The sequence below is a fragment of the Triticum dicoccoides genome, chromosome 4A, assembly GCF_002162155.2.
Source record: "Triticum dicoccoides isolate Atlit2015 ecotype Zavitan chromosome 4A, WEW_v2.0, whole genome shotgun sequence".
In the NCBI taxonomy this organism is placed as follows: Eukaryota; Viridiplantae; Streptophyta; class Magnoliopsida; order Poales; family Poaceae; genus Triticum; species Triticum dicoccoides.
This window is the reverse complement of record NC_041386.1, coordinates 362,898,538-362,916,842: the sequence shown is the minus strand read 5'-3', so window position 1 is coordinate 362,916,842 and position 18,305 is coordinate 362,898,538.

The following is an 18,305-nucleotide window of genomic DNA, read 5'->3' as shown; positions in this document are numbered from 1 at the left end:
AGGGAATGGAGCTTTGCACACCTCGACTCCCGGGCAAAATTGAATGCTGGAAAGGGTCCTCGGGGTCATGATGGAGCTAATGGCGGTGATAGAGTGGAGGGAGGGGCTCTGGTGGCGTCGGAATAAACAGAAGGGTGGCGGTGAGCGTCTCGGCCGGAGGCGAAGGAGATGGCATCTTTCGGTCAATCAGTGGCTTGGGGAAGCTCTAAGCGAGGATTGGGGCACTGCTCGAGGCTGAGGGGGTCGGAGAAGGGCCTATATATAGGCGGCGACGTCGGTCCCACGGCTGCGGATAAGATCGCTGGCGAACTGCTGTTCTGTTGCTGGCAGGGCGACGTGGTGGAGGCTAGCGGGGTTTGGGAGGGTGAGCGGATGAGGATGGCCTGCTCACGAGGGCAGCTGGCGAACGGAGGAGGATTGGGCGGCGCCGTCCATGGCAGGAGCAGACGCTGCCGCAGGCGTGCCGCCATGAAGCTTACTGCGGCGACACTGCATGGTGCGAGGGGGCGATCGAGTGGGCCGAGACGGCTACACCAGCGGATCAGATCGAGCTCGGGGGAGGGGTCAACCTGGGACGCGGCAGCTCGGGCACACGCACGTGCAAAACGCGTGCTCTGGCTGCGCCCGGTGCATGCACAGTGACCGCTCGACGAAATGCCCTGGTGAGCTAGGAGGCTAGGATGCAAACACAAATTAACAGGGCTAGGTTATCACTAGCTAGGGGATTAGTGGACATGATGGTTTCTCCAGAAGGGGAGGTTCGCAATACAGATGCAGCACCATGCCAAATCTGGTCATGAGCTACAGGTGTTTGATGAAATGCCAATGACATCTAAATGACTTTGATGGCAACCAAACCTTCCAGATCGGTGTCTCCTTAGCTAAAATGGATGGTGGTGGAGTTGGTTTGGGAAAGCAAAGCACTATGCAATGCAAGTTTTAGTGAAACTCAATTTTGGACAGAAAATGAGAGGGGTAATCTTGTCAACTTAAAATATGCCTATGGGGCTGATCTCTTGGACATAAGGGTTTGGTAGGGTTGACTACAAGTAGGAAAAATCCCAAGGTCACCAGAGGAATTTAAAATAGGGTTACAGTGCAAAATACCAAACTGGACCAGAATGAAAAAGAGGATGATTGGCTCATAATTTATAAAACACAAAGCTGGATTTTTGCATAAAAATGAGTTCTATGCATCTACTGACATCTCCAAATTTTTATGTAATTTTTAAAGAAATATTTAAATAGGTTGCAGTGCAAACTACAAACTGATCCAGATTTGAAAAATTGAAGTGAAGCTCAAAATTTTCAAAAGACCAAGAGAGATTTTTGCATAAAAATGATCTGTAGGCAATGCTTGACCTCTCCAAATTTTTATGGAATTTAATAAGAAATATTTTACGCAGTTGTAGTGCAATGGGAGCCCTTAAAAGAATGGAAAAGCCATTTTAAAAGAATCGATGCTTGGCAAAAGTATTATAATAATGCTTCCACTTTCATACCCAACAAAATTCAAATATATTGAGAAAGCATTCAAGCCCCTCAATACTATCCAAAAGTTTCAGATGAAAGAAAAAATTAAAATCCAGAGAAAAGAAGTAGCTCTGAAATTAGTAGAAAAGTCAGAAAATAGAAAATAAATCTTTCTGACAAAATTTTATTTAATAAAACAAGATTAATTTTTTTGGGGGGGTGTTACAACACTACCCCCCTTAAGAAAAATCTCATCCTCAAGATTTGCTAAGGACGTATTTTGCAAAAAGATTACTCGTACCGTGTGACAATCGTAACATGAAAAACAAATACACCACACACATGACAGGACGGGGTCACAGTAGAATCGCTAACTAAGGTGCAGATGTGGTGTACTAGCGAGGTAATCGATTAGGTGATAAAAGAACATGTGGTCTTGTATTTAGTGTACGCGTCTTGTGAGTCATATAACGCGAGGGCATGCAGATTATTTTTTTTGTTGGAAAACATTTTTCATTGCAGTGCTCTTTTAAGAAAAACCTTACCATCAAATTTTCCATAATGAAAACAATCGATTTTCGATGACAAGCAACAACATCTACTAAGACAATATATTCATACAAAGAATTTAAAAATACATCACAGGTATCACATCAAGCAGTTAAAATCTACACAAACTCACACAACTACGACGCTGCCGGCTCAGGCAATATGCTATAGGTCACGAGGAAATATTCATTGCAGTGGGATATATCCTACGTTTACTGGGCAGCGGATGGGGGACTCACTCAAAAAAATGTCTCTCTTAGTTTGGCCTCAAGGGTCTGCTAATGGCGATTTGGGTTTTATACAGCAAAGGTCTGGAGAAAATCCTAGTTCCTGCTAGGTTAAGCGCTCTCGTGCGATGACATAGTGTACCCTCTTAATTAGTGCTGGATCTTTCCCTACTCAGGTCTAGGGAAAGGATGCAACTTCTCTGGCTGCTTCACTATTTTGGGAAACAATAATACCCGCATTCACTGGCATAGGGCGCAAGCAATTGAAGACGGATAACCGCTCCATAAGCAGCAATCTTCATGGCCATTACTAGAGTGGGCACCGATCTCCCGATGAAGGGAACTACCGTAGGGTCTTGGTTTGGGTCTACCTGCGGGGTGTGCCTGGCTGTACAATATTTCGAGGGGATGAAAGTGACCCTCGATTTGAACAGATTACACCAGGATGGCTGGGGAAAACCCATGGTACTATGGTTAAAATCCCACAATTATATTTAATAAAATCCCCCCGGGGTTGCGGCTGGGGTCTTTATATGAATCCCAAGGTGCGACCTAAAAAAAATGGCTGCGAAGGCCATGCACACGGTGAGGGATGCTTGGTAAGGTCATGGAGTGGCCTCGTGTATAGCATCCGGGTTGGGTGATATATTATGGTGTGGGCGCAATATTAATTGTTGGTTCTGTTCTCTGGTTGTCGGGGTCATTGTCACAGATATATATATCGCCAAATGCGATGTATTGCTGTGGTTGTCGGTTGGGGCAAAAGTTCCCTTTATATAAAGAAAACAGAGTCTTCCTTCACACACTTGCGAATGGGGCAACTCAGGTGTCGATCACGGGCGTGTAGCTTACTGGGCTAGTCTGATAGGTTGGGCACCGACTGCCAAAAGCTGTCGGGGTCACTGTGTGGGCTATCGGGTAGGATAAGCTTGGTTGTGGTGAGGTTAAGGTCTGGTGGGTGGGTTAACCTAGGTTTATCGACCCGGCTAAGATAGGATTAGCCAATGGTCAGCCTGGCTCTGATACCAAGGTTGTCAGGACCGGTTTTCCAGGATATAAATTTCCCAGTCAATGGTCCTTGTGCTCACCAGCCCCAGGATTACTCTTACCTGACGAGACACAATCTTGATACAGAAATTCCAAGCAAAATATAAAATATGCAGTACAAGACCATTCTCGTCTATGAGTACAACAAAAGTTTTCTAATGGGTGACGGCGGAAGCGGTTTGCGGATCATCAGCGTCTATGGGACTCCATTTCCCACAGGAACAGCTGACCTGGATGACTCCTATCTTTGCGCGGCTGCTATCTCCATTGCCTAGGTTCCGGGACTGTCATCGTTGAGCTCCTCTCCAAGCAAGAAATCTGGCCAAGACAATAGCCAGGGACAAGCAGTGAGTACTTTGAATGTACTCACAAACATCATGAAAACAGGTATAACATAGTAGGTGATAATCATGCATTGAAATAATCCACGATCACTTAGTCAGTCCCAAAATAAAATTCATGATGCACGTAAGCAGGTCATTCGTATTAAACGGAATAAGCGATCTGAGAATGAAGATAAAATAAACCGATCGGGTGTCTGAAACGATGCCTCGAAGGGATAATAATATAAAGCATGCCTCGGTCGGGCGTCTGAGCGACGCTGCATAAAGGGCTTATAAGAAAAATAAATAACATGTGTGCCACAGTCGGGCGTCGGAGCGACGCCACCCAAAGGGCTTATAAGGAAAATAAATAATCAACATGCCACAGTCGGGTGTCTGAGCGACGCCACATAAAGGGCTTATAGGGAAAATAAATAACAAGCATGCCACAGTCGGGCGTCTGCGCGACACCACATAAAGGGCTTATATAATAATAATCACAATGAGTATTCAGGAGGTAGAACCATCCCAGGGATACTCAACAATTCGACAACAATATAAATGGTTAATCCATAATAATAATAATCACAATCATCATTCGTCACATGTCATGATCAATATTCTGGTTTAGAAGTTTTCCTCCGAAGACCGACACTAAGACCGACACTTGACCCATCCCAGACTGTAGTCCTTAACCATGGACATGGCTATTCGAATAGATATAATCTCTGCAGAGGGTGTACTCTTTACCCACGAGTAACGGATTCCTTTAGTCCATCGGGACTAATTCCGTTTACGGTCTTTTAATTGAAAACACACCTGACCCGCACACACCAGCTTAACTTACTAGTGTTTGGAATCACCCATGACACCCATTAAGCAAAACTCTAAATGGGGAGGCTACAACCTCGACAAGCATGGGACCAAATTTATACCGCGCGCTACTAAGGGGTGCCCCCCTCTCAGTCCCAACCGGAAACACCCATGCCCCCGGAACAAGTGACATTCTTACCAGAGGCCTCTGGTATCTTTCACTATGGCCTCTCTATACGGTGTGTGCCGAGGAGGGGTAGACAACTTACTGGACCGTACCCTACCTGCGGTAGGGACAAGTGGTAGCACGAAACAAGTATGGGGGTTACTGGAACAAGACTCAATCTACGGTCGACTCAGGAGGTTTATGTATTCCCTGCATGGTTAGCACAACAATGCTTTGCACAGTATTACTGACAGGGCCACCACCCCTCAGGCTCCATCATGCCTCACTGCACATCCTCGCCACAACGAGATTTTAGTAACGTGGTTGTATCCACCAGAACACAACCCTCTTTTGGACTTTATCCGAACTATCATCCTTATCACATATATATAGTAGAAAGATTTTCACCATATGCTTATATGCATGAGTATGATTTCCACTTAAAATAATGCCACTCCACATTATGAAAAATGATGGAGTTTTAAATATTCTAGCAAACAACACACAACTTGTATCATATCTGAGTTCGAGATGCTTGCCTTTAGTGTGTGGAGAGGTAGGGTGCACCACAAAACTTTTTTGAAAGTTTTCTTCTCTCCCCATTTCCTATTTTGAAAATTTCAAATCAACATACATTTCCAAAACAGTGCAAAAAAAGTTGTTGCAACATTTTTTAAATAAATATGTAAATAAACTAGATGAAAATTGAGGAATAACAGAAAATGAATTGACTCATTTGAAGTTTTATTTTAAAAGATATAGCCAGTCGAAGTTTTGGTCAACTCTGTTTTTTATAAAATCTGAAAAAAGAAAACGGTTCAGACTCGAATACGTATTAGCACAGGGAAGACGTACTCAGCGGAGGGCGCCTTCACTTAGAACCGTTGGGGTCCGGCCTAGTCGCTGACGTGCGGGGCCCGCTTGTCGGGTTTCTCTTCCTCCTCTCACGCGCCTTGATAGAGAGCAGGGGTAGGTTCCGATGATGATTGCCGGTGACAGGGGCCACCAAATGATGCGCTCCGGGTATGCACGTGCTTGGGAGGAGATGTCGCATCCGTTGGAGGAGGTTAGGGCAGCGGCGGAGCTCGAGGGCAAGTAGCCCTTCCTCCATGGCGGAGGGGAGCTTCGGGAGGGAATGGAGCATTGCACACCTCGACTCCCAGGCAAAATTGAATGCTGGAAAGGGTCCTCGGGGTCATGCTGGAGCTAATGGTGGTGATAGAGTAGAGGGAGGGGCTCTGGTGGCGTCAGAATAAACAGAAGGGTGGCGGTGAGTGTTTCGGCCAGAGGCGAAGGAGATGGCATCTTTTGGTCAATCAGTGGCTTGGGGAAGCTCTAAGCAAGGATTGGGGCACTGCTCGAGGCTGAGGGGGTCGGAGAAGGGCCTATATATAGGCGGCGACGTTGGTCCCACGGCTGCAGATAAGATCGCCGGCGAACCGCCATTCTGTTGCTGGCAGGGCGACGTGGTGGAGGCTAGCGAGGTTTGGGAGGGCGAGCGGATGAGAATGGCCTGCTCACGAGGGCAGCTAGTGAACGGAGGAGGCTTGGGCAGCAACGTCCATGGCAGGAGCGGACGCGGCCGCAGGCGTGCCGCCAAGAAGCTTGCTGCGGCGACGCTGTAGCGAGGGGCGGTCGAGTGGGGCGAGACACGGCTACACCAGTGGATCAGATCGAGCTCGGGGGAGGGGTCAACCTGCGACGCGGCAACTCGGGCGCACGCATGTGCAAAACGTGCGCTCTGGCTGCGCCCGGTGCACGCACGATGACCGCTCGACGAAATGCCCTGGTGAGGTAGGAGGCCTGGATGCAAACACAAATTAACAGGGCTAGGTTATCACTAGCTAGGGGATTAGTGGACATGATGGTTTGTCCAGAAGGGGAGGTTCGCAATATAGATGCAGCACCATGCCAAATCTGGTCATGAGCTACAAGTGTTTGATGAAATGCCAGTGACATCTAAATGACTTTGATGGCAACCAAACCTTCCAAATCGGTGTCTCCTTAGCTAAAATGGATGGTGGTGGAGTTGGTTTGGGAAAGCAAAGAACTACGCAATGCAAGTTTTAGTGAAACTCAATTTTGGACAGAAAATGAGAGGGGTAATCTGGTCAACTTAAAATATGCCTATGGGGCTGATCTCTTGGACATAAGGGTTTGGTAGGGTTGACTACAAGTCAGAAAAATCCCAAGGTCACCAGAGGAATTTAAAATAGGGTTGCAGTGCAAAATACCAAACTGGACCAGAATGAAAAAGAGGATGAATTGCTCAAAATTTATAAAACACAAAGCTGGATTTTTGCATAAAAATGAGTTCTATGCATCTACTAACATCTCCAAATTTTTTATGTAATTTTTAAAGAAATATTTAAATAGGTTGCAGTGCAAACTACAAACTGATCCAGATTTGAAAAATTGAAGTGGAGCTCAAAATTTTCAAAAGACCAAGAGAAATTTTTGCATAAAAAGTGATCTGTAGGCAATGCTTGAACTCTCCAAATTTTTATGGAATTTAATAAGAAATATTTTACGCAGTTGTAGTGCAATGGGAGCCCTTAAAAGAATAGAAAAGCCATTTTAAAAGAATTGATGCTTGGCAAAAGTATTATACAAATGCTTCCACTTTCATACCCAACAAAATTCAAATATATTGAGAAATCATTCAAGCCCCTCAATATTATCCAAAAGTTTCAGATGAGAGAAAAAAAATTAAAATCCAGAGAAGAGAAGTAGCTCTGAAATTAGTAGAAAAGTCAGAAAATAGAAAATAAATCTTTCTGACAAAATTTTAATTAATAGAACAAGAATAAAGTTTTTTGGGGGTGTTACAGGAAGGCTGTGGTGGACCTCCGCGGTCAAATATCTGGTGGCCCGAAGCTTTGCGATATCCTCCTCTGCAACGGAGGAAGCCACCCATCAGCCTTGAGAGCTGGGTCCGGACATGATAGGGGGACTTGAAACAATGAAGTCGAACCTTGGGTGCTAGAGCTCAAGCTTGGGAAGGCTGAGGAGAGGTTTGGCATAAAAGGACGACCCTTGGTTCCTTTATAAAGGCCGCGGGTATTGAACGCCTCCTCCTAAGCCTAAGAACCTGCCTATTCCTAAGGAATCTTTCCCGCAGGACGGTTGGGTTACCCACGCTCGTATTGATGAAAATCCCGCAATTAGGGGACGCGATCTCTGTTTCGACAAGATGTGTCAATGAAAACCACGCCCCGAAACATGGAACGGCGGGACAGGAAATGGTTCGAAATAATGACCAAGAAGCATGACGTCACATTACTAAAGTTGTCAGAAGATTGGATTTGTGGAATACTATACTCTCTACAGATGTGTGTTGCAGATCAAGATACATTTGTTTCATCCGAAGACTGTTTTGGAGTTCAGAAGGAGGAACCGCCTTGCAATGCCGAAGACAGATCTATGCGCCGGATACTTTGTCATTAAAGCAAGGTCAGGGGCTACTGAGGGAGTCCTGGACTAAGGGGTCCTCGGGCGTCCGTCCTGTTAGCCATGGGCCGGACTGAAGGGCTATGAAGATACGAAGACCGAAGAATGTACCCGTGTCCGAATGGGACTCTCCTTAGCGTGGAAGGCAAGCTTGACGACCGGATATGTATGTTCCCTTCTTTGTAACCGACCTTGTGTAACCCTAGATCCTTCCGGTGTCTATATAAACCGGAGGACTTAGTTCGGATAGGAGGGATTCATGATCATAGACATACAAGCTAGACCTCTAGGGTTTAGGCATTACAATCTCGAGGTAGATCAACTCTTGTAATACTCATATTCATCAATATCAATCAAGAAGGACGTAGGGTATTACCTCCATAGAGAGGGCCCGAACCTGGGTAAACATCATGTCCCCCGTCTCATGTTACCATCAACCTTAGACACATAGTTTGGGACCGCCTACCCAAGATCCGCCAGTTTTGACACTGACAATGCCCGTACCTACGCCACCCGGGGAAGGCGAAGGCACGGCCGGACATCCGGCACCGCCGGTCCCGCTAACACTTGTCAGCCCTCCTAGTGCACCTAGGAGCGTGCGGGCACAACGAGGCCCGTCATGTGACCTGGCCACAACTTGAGATGTGAGTAGGGAGCACAAAGGCGGTGTACCCCTGGCCGCAACATCCAATAGCTCGGCGACGCATTCCAGCAGCGCATCGCGGCCGCTCTCCATCAGCTGGCACCGCAGCAGCTCCTGCGCCACCACGAGAGCGGCTCGCATGTTCGCCTGTTCCCGTCAGGTGTGTGGCACCGTCACTGCTACATACCTTGCAGATCTTGCGGCGGCCCGCGCCACGGCATGAGGGCGGCAGACATCGACCCGCGCGGCCCGCGTCCACGGGCGTTGGGTGGCGCGCAGGCCGCTTGGAGTACGGAGTTGAGGTCTTCTGGAACGGATGGAGGTACTTGAGCTAGCCGGGCCGCCCAGCGGTCGGCCTGGGTCGTCGGATCGTCAGACATTAGAGATGCAGGGCGACTGCGGATCAGTTGATGGGGTAGAAAACCTCGGCACACCCCTACTTGGCGCGCCAGATGTCGGATTACGGGTTCTGGCAAACCCTTGAGGTTTGAACACTGGGGTGCGCACGAAGATCTCTCCCCTAGCTCACGCTCTCGCCATGATCTCAAAGCCTAGCTCGCCGAACCCGAGGAACAAGGGACACAAGAGTTTATACTGGTTCGGGCCATCGTTGCGGTGTAATACCCTACTCAAGTGTGGTTTGGTGGATTGCCTTATAGGCTGGGGATGAACAAGTACAAGGGAAGAACAGCCTCCCGAGGAGAGGTGTTCTTGAGCTTGATGAGCTTGTGTGGCTGGGGATGATCTGAGTGATCCGTCTCTCAATGCGCCTCTCTCTCTCTCTAGATGAGCCGATCCCTGGCTACGGTGGTGGCTTTCCCTATTTATAGAGGCTCGGGTGCTCTCCCCAAATATTAGGCGGAAAGGAATCCCACAATGGCCAATTCGAAGGGGACAACGCGTACAAGTCATCCTGACAAAAGGTGGTCTTCGCCTGCCAAAGGCTCTGGTGGTGACGCTGTCGTGGGCTCCGTGGTGACCTCCGTCTTGCCGTCCTGCTGCTCTTGGTCTCGTTGCACTGATATGGAAACCTTTGCCTGACGACTCGGGACTCCGCACCTACGCCTGCCTCTTTAGCATCAAAGACGAAACTAGCACCCTGCGCCCGCTGGCTCCTGCCTGGCCTTGGTTGTCATGGCTCACGTCACGGGAACCTCACGAGGTGCCCCTTGCCTTGATATCTTCGCTCCTTGCAAGCCAGCCTAGCGAGGCTGCCCTTGAGGAGGTCTTGTGTCATCCGCCTCGCGAGGGTCTTGAGCGTTGGTTGATGAAGTTGGGTCGTACAAGGGCGCGGGTGGAGCCACGCCCTGGGCCGCGGGCAGGCATGTCTGGGTACCCCCGTTCGCAGGACGCCGACAATGGGGAAACAGAGTAATGCAATAAGAATGATGACATGATGTAGAACTTCAAATACTCTTGACGATATCCAGGCTATGATCATTACATAGGCATCATGTCCAAGATTAGTAGACCGACTCCTGCCTGCATCTACTACTATTACTCCACACATCGACCGCTATCCAGCAGTAAGAATGATGACATGATGTAGACAAGATCTATCTATGTAGAGATAGACCCCATCGTTTTATCCTTAGTAGGAATGATACATACATGTCGATTCCCCTTCTGTCACTGGGATCAAGCACCGTAAGATCGAACCCACTACAAAGCACCTCTTCCCAATGCAAGATAAATAGATAAAGTTGGCCAAACAAAACCCAAATATCGGAGAAGAAATACGAGGCTATAAAAAATCATGCATAAAAGAGATCAAAGAAACTCAAATACTTTCATGGATAAAAAAAGAGATAGATCGGATCATAAACTCAGAGTTCATCGGATCCTAACAAACACACCACAAAAGAGTTACATCATATGGATCTCCAAGAGACCATTGTATTTAGAATCAAGAGAGAGAGAGGAAGCCATCTAGCTACTAACTACAGACCCGAAGGTCTACAAAGAACTACTCACGCATCATCGGAGAGGCACCAATGGAGGTGGTGAACCCCATCCGAGATGGTGTCTAGATAGGATCTGGTGGTTCTGGACTCTGCGGCAGCTGGATCAATATTTTGTTGACTCCCCTAGGGTTTTGGAAATATTGGGGTATTTATAGAGCAAAGAGGCGGTCCAGGAGGCACCCGAGGTGGGCACAACCCACCAGAGCGCGCCTGGGCCTCCTGGCACGCCCTGGTGGGTTGTGCTCCCCTCGGGGGACCCCCAGGCGTAGCCAGGGCCCATTACGTTCCTTATGGTCCATAAAAAATCTCCGCAAAGTTTCGTGGCATTTGGACTCCATTTGATATTGATTTTCTGCGATGTAAAAAACATGGGAAAACAACAACTTGCACTTGGCACTATGTCAATAGGTTAGTACCAAAAAATGATATAAAATGATTATAAAACATCCAAGATTGATAATATAATAGTATGGAACAATCAACAATTATAGATACGTTGGAGATGTATCATATACCCATTAAGCTTTGCTAGTCTTGATACCCATGGTAATGGGATTGCTGAGTCCTCGTGGCTCACACATTACTACAAAAGTAGTTGCAGGTACAGGTAATGCGATGATCAAGACATGAGAGCAATGCTTGCTTGTTTTGGAGTTCTTCTGCTTCTTCTTCTTCGATCAAGGGATAGGTTTCGGGTCAGGGAGCCTGGGATTAGCAGGGTGGATGTCATTCTTCTTTTTCATTTGATTTCATCCGTAGTCGGATCCTGCTCTTCTGTATGATGATTGCTATGTATTGATGTATTGATGTATTCATGTTGTGGCTTGTGGCGAGTGTAAGCCTTTATCTTGTATTCTCATCTATTCACTACATGGTATGTTGTAATGATATCCACCTTGCTATGCGCTCGAAATGTGGTTGTGCCCCAATCATCAGTTCATCCCGTGATTGGGATAGAATCGCATCTTGGGTGCTACACCAATCATCTGAAACTCAGTTCTAAATTTTACATAGATGTCCCTAGGCCTTGTAGGCATGCTGCTCAATGGGGAAACGTGACCATCTTTGTGTGTCAAAATGTTCTGTCCAGTAGTCGTTCCCGCCCTCCCTCACGAGTATGTGTACTTGAATATTCTCGTATTGCTTGACGAAGTTGAGGATTGACTTGTGTGGGTTCACATAGTGCTTTAAGACAACATTGAACCCTTCTCTGCGTTGCGTCGACTGAAGGAAAGGGAAAAACCTGAATTTGAAGTAGCACGACACTCCTGTAGCCCGGTATTCATAGAGTTTCTCGAAGTGGCCATTCATAAGACCCTCATACTTCAACAAAAGCATAGCCCACTTCCGTTCAAATTCAGCTGGGGTGAAACTGAAGTCAATGCATTCATTGAAGTCTTTGACCAAATCTGGGTTCCTAGCCAACGCAGGGCCAAGCTTCTCTTGTGCTTTCTTCATTATATGCCAACAACAACAATGGTGAACATTTTCGAGAACTTCCTCTTGATTGCTTGCGCCATAGCAACGTCTTGGTCAGTGATGATGTTTTCCGGATCCAACCCATCCATAGCCTCCAAGAGAGCATCAAACAAACAGTCATAACTTGAGGCTAGTTCTTGCCGCACAAATCCACATTCAAGCATAATTGACTGCCCATGCTTTTTGATGCCAATGAAAGGGGCAAATGGCATACTATACATGTTTGTGAGATAAATTGCATCAAATGATACACAATCATGATAAGCCTCCGCGTAAGCTTTCCGTGCCGCACCATCCACCCAAAACAAGTTTTATGTCCCGCCGCCCGCATCCGTCTTGCATTTAAAGAAGAATCATGGGCCATTTTCCATCACCTTGCAGAAGTAGTTGAGTGTTTCTTCAATGTCAATTTCCTTAGTTGTGACATTCAGCTTTGAACAGTGGTTGTGGATGGCTTTAGCTGTGTACGGGACAATTAACTCTGAGTCGTAGCATGATGACATTATCATCATCATCCTTGCTAGCAAAAATAAATAAAAAACTTGTGTTTCAGGCAACTAACACATTGTAGTGAGCAACTTGTTTTTATAGAGAACATAAAGCAACACTTATGCATAAGTAGAGCAAGCTAGACTTTTTCACAAACTTTTTTGTTGGGTCATGCTTTTTTTATTATCAGAGTTGCATAAAAATGAACATAGTTGCCTCAGTTTACTATTTAAGTTGTCAGTTTTTTTTGATTAGGGTCATCCATGAATCCTATACAGTTTGTGAGGCTGTTTTTCCTTTTTATATATACTAGGATAGAAAAGAAATCCAATGCTTGAGGAAGGAATAAGTAACACTTCTCTAGTAACAAGATTAATTCAATGAGAAGGGGGGAAGGTGGTGTGGGGTGGTTTTTTTATTGTACCTGTTATCAAGTTATAGTCGTTAAGGCGAGTAAGAAATTTTTTCTCATCGGGCAGGATGCCTTGGTGAGAATGGAGGTATTTCGAAAGTGATGGCTTGTCAATTAGTGGGTGGTTGTGATCTGCAACAAAAGTGATAACCTCCCATCTGCCATCTGTAAGCTTCACCACCATCTTAGTAGGGCATTTTGTTTGCATTATAGTCTCTCGCTTTCTCTTTCTTCTTATAAGTGTGTTCTTCACCATCCTCTTCAACATCTTGTTCAGATGAGCTTGGGCATGTAGTGTTTTTGCTGGGCGAGACAACATCCAAGACCCCAACCCTCTCCACTGGCTTGCGGAACTTGTTATAGCAGAATTTTTGTTTTTCCAGCATGCCCGTGTAGGCTGACCTGTAAGACGTATTCGAATTGATTGAAAAACCCATCATCAAGGCGTAGCAATTATAGTTTTCCCTGGCATCGACTAATGTGTCGAAGAACATGCCAACATAAGGTTGTTGTGGCTGTGACCCAGCTTCTTCGTCTTCCAACTCATTTTCCTCATCAACAAAAGCATTAGCAGGAGCAACCATAGGTGGGGGAGCAGCGACATGATTGTTCGGGACATGAGTACTATTAGATACAATGTTAGCGTCAGGGGACTCACCAACCCCCTCCTCCAAATGGTGATCCTCCTTCTCACAACCTACATGTAAGAAGGGTGTACCCAACTCAACTGACATGTTGATGCACTCTACGTCAAGTGGCGGTTCATTCAGATCAATCATCTTTTTTCCAACTACTAATTGTCTTTTTTGTCACCACATGAACCTGCAACAAACTGTGTGTTAGCCCACCAGAGAAACATTGCATCATCTTTTGCAGAAATTAGTTCTAGAATAAAAGGAGCAACTATAAGCAGTTGTTTGGGAAACTATAGAGTAAACTAGAGGCAACTTATATATTAATTATTGTCAAAACGTTTCTATTTCTTTTTTCTTCTACCTTTATGTTTCTAGCAGTATGACACCCATATGTAGCAGCAAAGGTTTGTTTTATGTGATATGTGATATACATTTTTTGCTCTTTTTTCAGCAGCAGAAATCACAACGTTTGATGATGGAAAGAACGTGCATCTGACGGAGAGCTTACCGATGGCAGAAGACCTATCTTCGGTGTAGTTTATACTCTTTTATTTTTAGCGATACCATCTGCAATGATAGCAAAGTACATGAATGTGGGCTTGTTCGAATTTTTTGTGTTTGTTGTTTGAGTCTTAGCGAGAACGACAGTGAACGCAAAAGTTATGTTTTAGCACACGCATGTTACTACTACTTTTATAACATGAGTTTTATGCTTTCTACTATATACATCATGTGTTTTATGTTCCAAAAGGTTTTTTATGCATAGAGTTGTCTCAATGGATACAATATGGTTGCTTCATGTTTACAGAAACAATATTTTTGGGGGCTGGCTGGGTTTGTACCATCTGTCTGCTAAACAACATATCAGTTGCCCTTTTTTCTACTAGAGTTGCCCATATTTGTTCATGCGTTGTTTTGGTTTACACAGTTCATTACACCCAGTTGTTGCATGCATACAATGTGCTTTTCCTAGGGTCTTTGGCTCAATAACAGTCGAGTAGTTGCTCTAGCACCAAAAATGGGCACCTATAATCAAAATCCTGGATTGTGTACCCTTTATCTGCCAAACAACACTGAAGTTGCCCAGTTTTGGTACTAGAGTTGTCCCTTTTTTATCTAGTGTTGGTTTTGTCTTACTACAATTGTTCATCAATGTACATAATGCATTATACATAGTTGCCCCATACATACAGTAGGGTTGCCTAAAAGCAATCGACCAGATGCTCTTGTTTTTTCACCAAAGCAAAAAACCAGTTGATGTTCAAACTGGCACGACTGGGGTGGCTGATCAAGCAAGACATGATCGAAGACTAAAGAGGAGAGATGGCCGGGGGAGCTAGTGCTTACCTATTTGGGGGGAGGTAGGCTCTCTTTTTCATTCTCTAGATCTGATTTCGGGGAAGAAAGGAGGAGGAAGGAGGGGTCCTTGTATGCGTTTCTTCTTTCTCAAGACGCCATTGACGGGGGAGCAATCTGTCTGTCCTTGTTCTCCATATTTGTTTTGAAGGAAGAAAGGAGGAGCATGGAGGAGGAAGGGGTCCCCTGGCGTGTCTGGGCCTTCACATAAGAGGAGGGAGAGAGGTTGTGAGATCGGTACTAGGGTGGGGGCGCATCTTTTTCTTTTTCAGGGTTGTCCTGTCAGGGCCGCGCGACTGGCATTTCCTTTCAGCCAGAGCGCTTGTGTGCCAGGTAGCCATGTCCTTGTTTTAGACTCTTTCCTGTAGCTAAACAAATGTGTCACCTCGCTGGCACGTGCATCACACAAGTGTGTTGGTGTTGGGTGGCCACCACACGCTCGTTGCGTGCTCGAATTGATTGAAAAACCCACCATCAAGGCGTAGCAATTATAGTTTTCCCTGGCATCGACTAATGTGTCGAAGAACATGCCAACATAAGGTTGTTGTGGCTGTGACCCAGCTTCTTCGTCTTCCAACTCATTTTCCTCATCAACAAAAGCATTAGCAGGAGCAACCATAGGTGGGGGAGCAGCGACATGATTGTTCGGGACATGAGTACTATTAGATACAATGTTAGCGTCAGGGGACTCACCAACCCCCTCCTCCAAATGGTGATCCTCCTTCTCACAACCTACATGTAAGAAGGGTGTACCCAACTCAACTGACATGTTGATGCACTCTACGTCAAGTGGCGGTTCATTCAGATCAATCATCTTTTTTCCAACTACTAATTGTCTTTTTTGTCACCACATGAACCTGCAACAAACTGTGTGTTAGCCCACCAGAGAAACATTGCATCATCTTTTGCAGAAATTAGTTCTAGAATAAAAGGAGCAACTATAAGCAGTTGTTTGGGAAACTATAGAGTAAACTAGAGGCAACTTATATATTAATTATTGTCAAAACGTTTCTATTTCTTTTTTCTTCTACCTTTATGTTTCTAGCAGTATGACACCCATATGTAGCAGCAAAGGTTTGTTTTATGTGATATGTGATATACATTTTTTGCTCTTTTTTCAGCAGCAGAAATCACAACGTTTGATGATGGAAAGAACGTGCATCTGACGGAGAGCTTACCGATGGCAGAAGACCTATCTTCGGTGTAGTTTATACTCTTTTATTTTTAGCGATACCATCTGCAATGATAGCAAATTACATGAATGTGGGCTTGTTCGAATTTTTTGTGTTTGTTGTTTGAGTCTTAGCGAGAACGACAGTGAACGCAAAAGTTATGTTTTAGCACACGCATGTTACTACTACTTTTATAACATGAGTTTTATGCTTTCTACTATATACATCATGTGTTTTATGTTCCAAAAGGTTTTTTATGCATAGAGTTGTCTCAATGGATACAATATGGTTGCTTCATGTTTACAGAAACAATATTTTTGGGGGCTGGCTGGGTTTGTACCATCTGTCTGCTAAACAACACATCAGTTGCCCTTTTTTCTACTAGAGTTGCCCATATTTGTTCATGCGTTGTTTTGGTTTACACAGTTCATTACACCCAGTTGTTGCATGCATACAATGTGCTTTTCCTAGGGTCTTTGGCTCAATAACAGTCGAGTAGTTGCTCTAGCACCAAAAATGGGCACCTATAATCAAAATCCTGGATTGTGTACCCTTTATCTGCCAAACAACACTGAAGTTGCCCAGTTTTGGTACTAGAGTTGTCCCTTTTTTATGTAGTGTTGGTTTTGTCTTACTACAATTGTTCATCAATGTACATAATGCATTATACATAGTTGCCCCATACATACAGTAGGGTTGCCTAAAAGCAATCGACCAGATGCTCTTGTTTTTTCACCAAAGCAAAAAACCAGTTGATGTTCAAACTGGCACGACTGGGGTGGCTGATCAAGCAAGACATGATCGAAGAATAAAGAGGAGAGATGGCCGGGGGAGCTAGTGCTTACCTATTTGGGGGGAGGTAGGCTCTCTTTTTCATTCTCTAGATCTGATTTCGGGGAAGAAAGGAGGAGGAAGGAGGGGTCCTTGTATGCGGTTCTTCTTTCTCAAGACGCCATTGACGGGGGAGCAATCTGTCTGTCCTTGTTCTCCATATTTGTTTTGAAGGAAGAAAGGAGGAGCATGGAGGAGGAAGGGGTCCCCTGGCGTGTCTGGGCCTTCACATAAGAGGAGGGAGAGAGGTTGTGAGATCGGTACTAGGGTGGGGGCGCATCTTTTTCTTTTTCAGGGTTGTCCTGTCAGGGCCGCGCGACTGGCATTTCCTTTCAGCCAGAGCGCTTGTGTGCCAGGTAGCCATGTCCTTGTTTTAGACTCTTTCCTGTAGCTAAACAAATGTGTCACCTCGCTGGCACGTGCATCACACAAGTGTGTTGGTGTTGGGTGGCCACCACACGCTCGTTGCGTGCTCGAATTGATTGAAAAACCCACCATCAAGGCGTAGCAATTATAGTTTTCCCTGGCATCGACTAATGTGTCGAAGAACATGCCAACATAAGGTTGTTGTGGCTGTGACCCAGCTTCTTCGTCTTCCAACTCATTTTCCTCATCAACAAAAGCATTAGCAGGAGCAACCATAGGTGGGGGAGCAGCGACATGATTGTTCGGGACATGAGTACTATTAGATACAATGTTAGCGTCAGGGGACTCACCAACCCCCTCCTCCAAATGGTGATCCTCCTTCTCACAACCTACATGTAAGAAGGGTGTACCCAACTCAACTGACATGTTGATGCACTCTACGTCAAGTGGCGGTTCATTCAGATCAATCATCTTTTTTCCAACTACTAATTGTCTTTTTTGTCACCACATGAACCTGCAACAAACTGTGTGTTAGCCCACCAGAGAAACATTGCATCATCTTTTGCAGAAATTAGTTCTAGAATAAAAGGAGCAACTATAAGCAGTTGTTTGGGAAACTATAGAGTAAACTAGAGGCAACTTATATATTAATTATTGTCAAAACGTTTCTATTTCTTTTTTCTTCTACCTTTATGTTTCTAGCAGTATGACACCCATATGTAGCAGCAAAGGTTTGTTTTATGTGATATGTGATATACATTTTTTGCTCTTTTTTCAGCAGCAGAAATCACAACGTTTGATGATGGAAAGAACGTGCATCTGACGGAGAGCTTACCGATGGCAGAAGACCTATCTTCGGTGTAGTTTATACTCTTTTATTTTTAGCGATACCATCTGCAATGATAGCAAA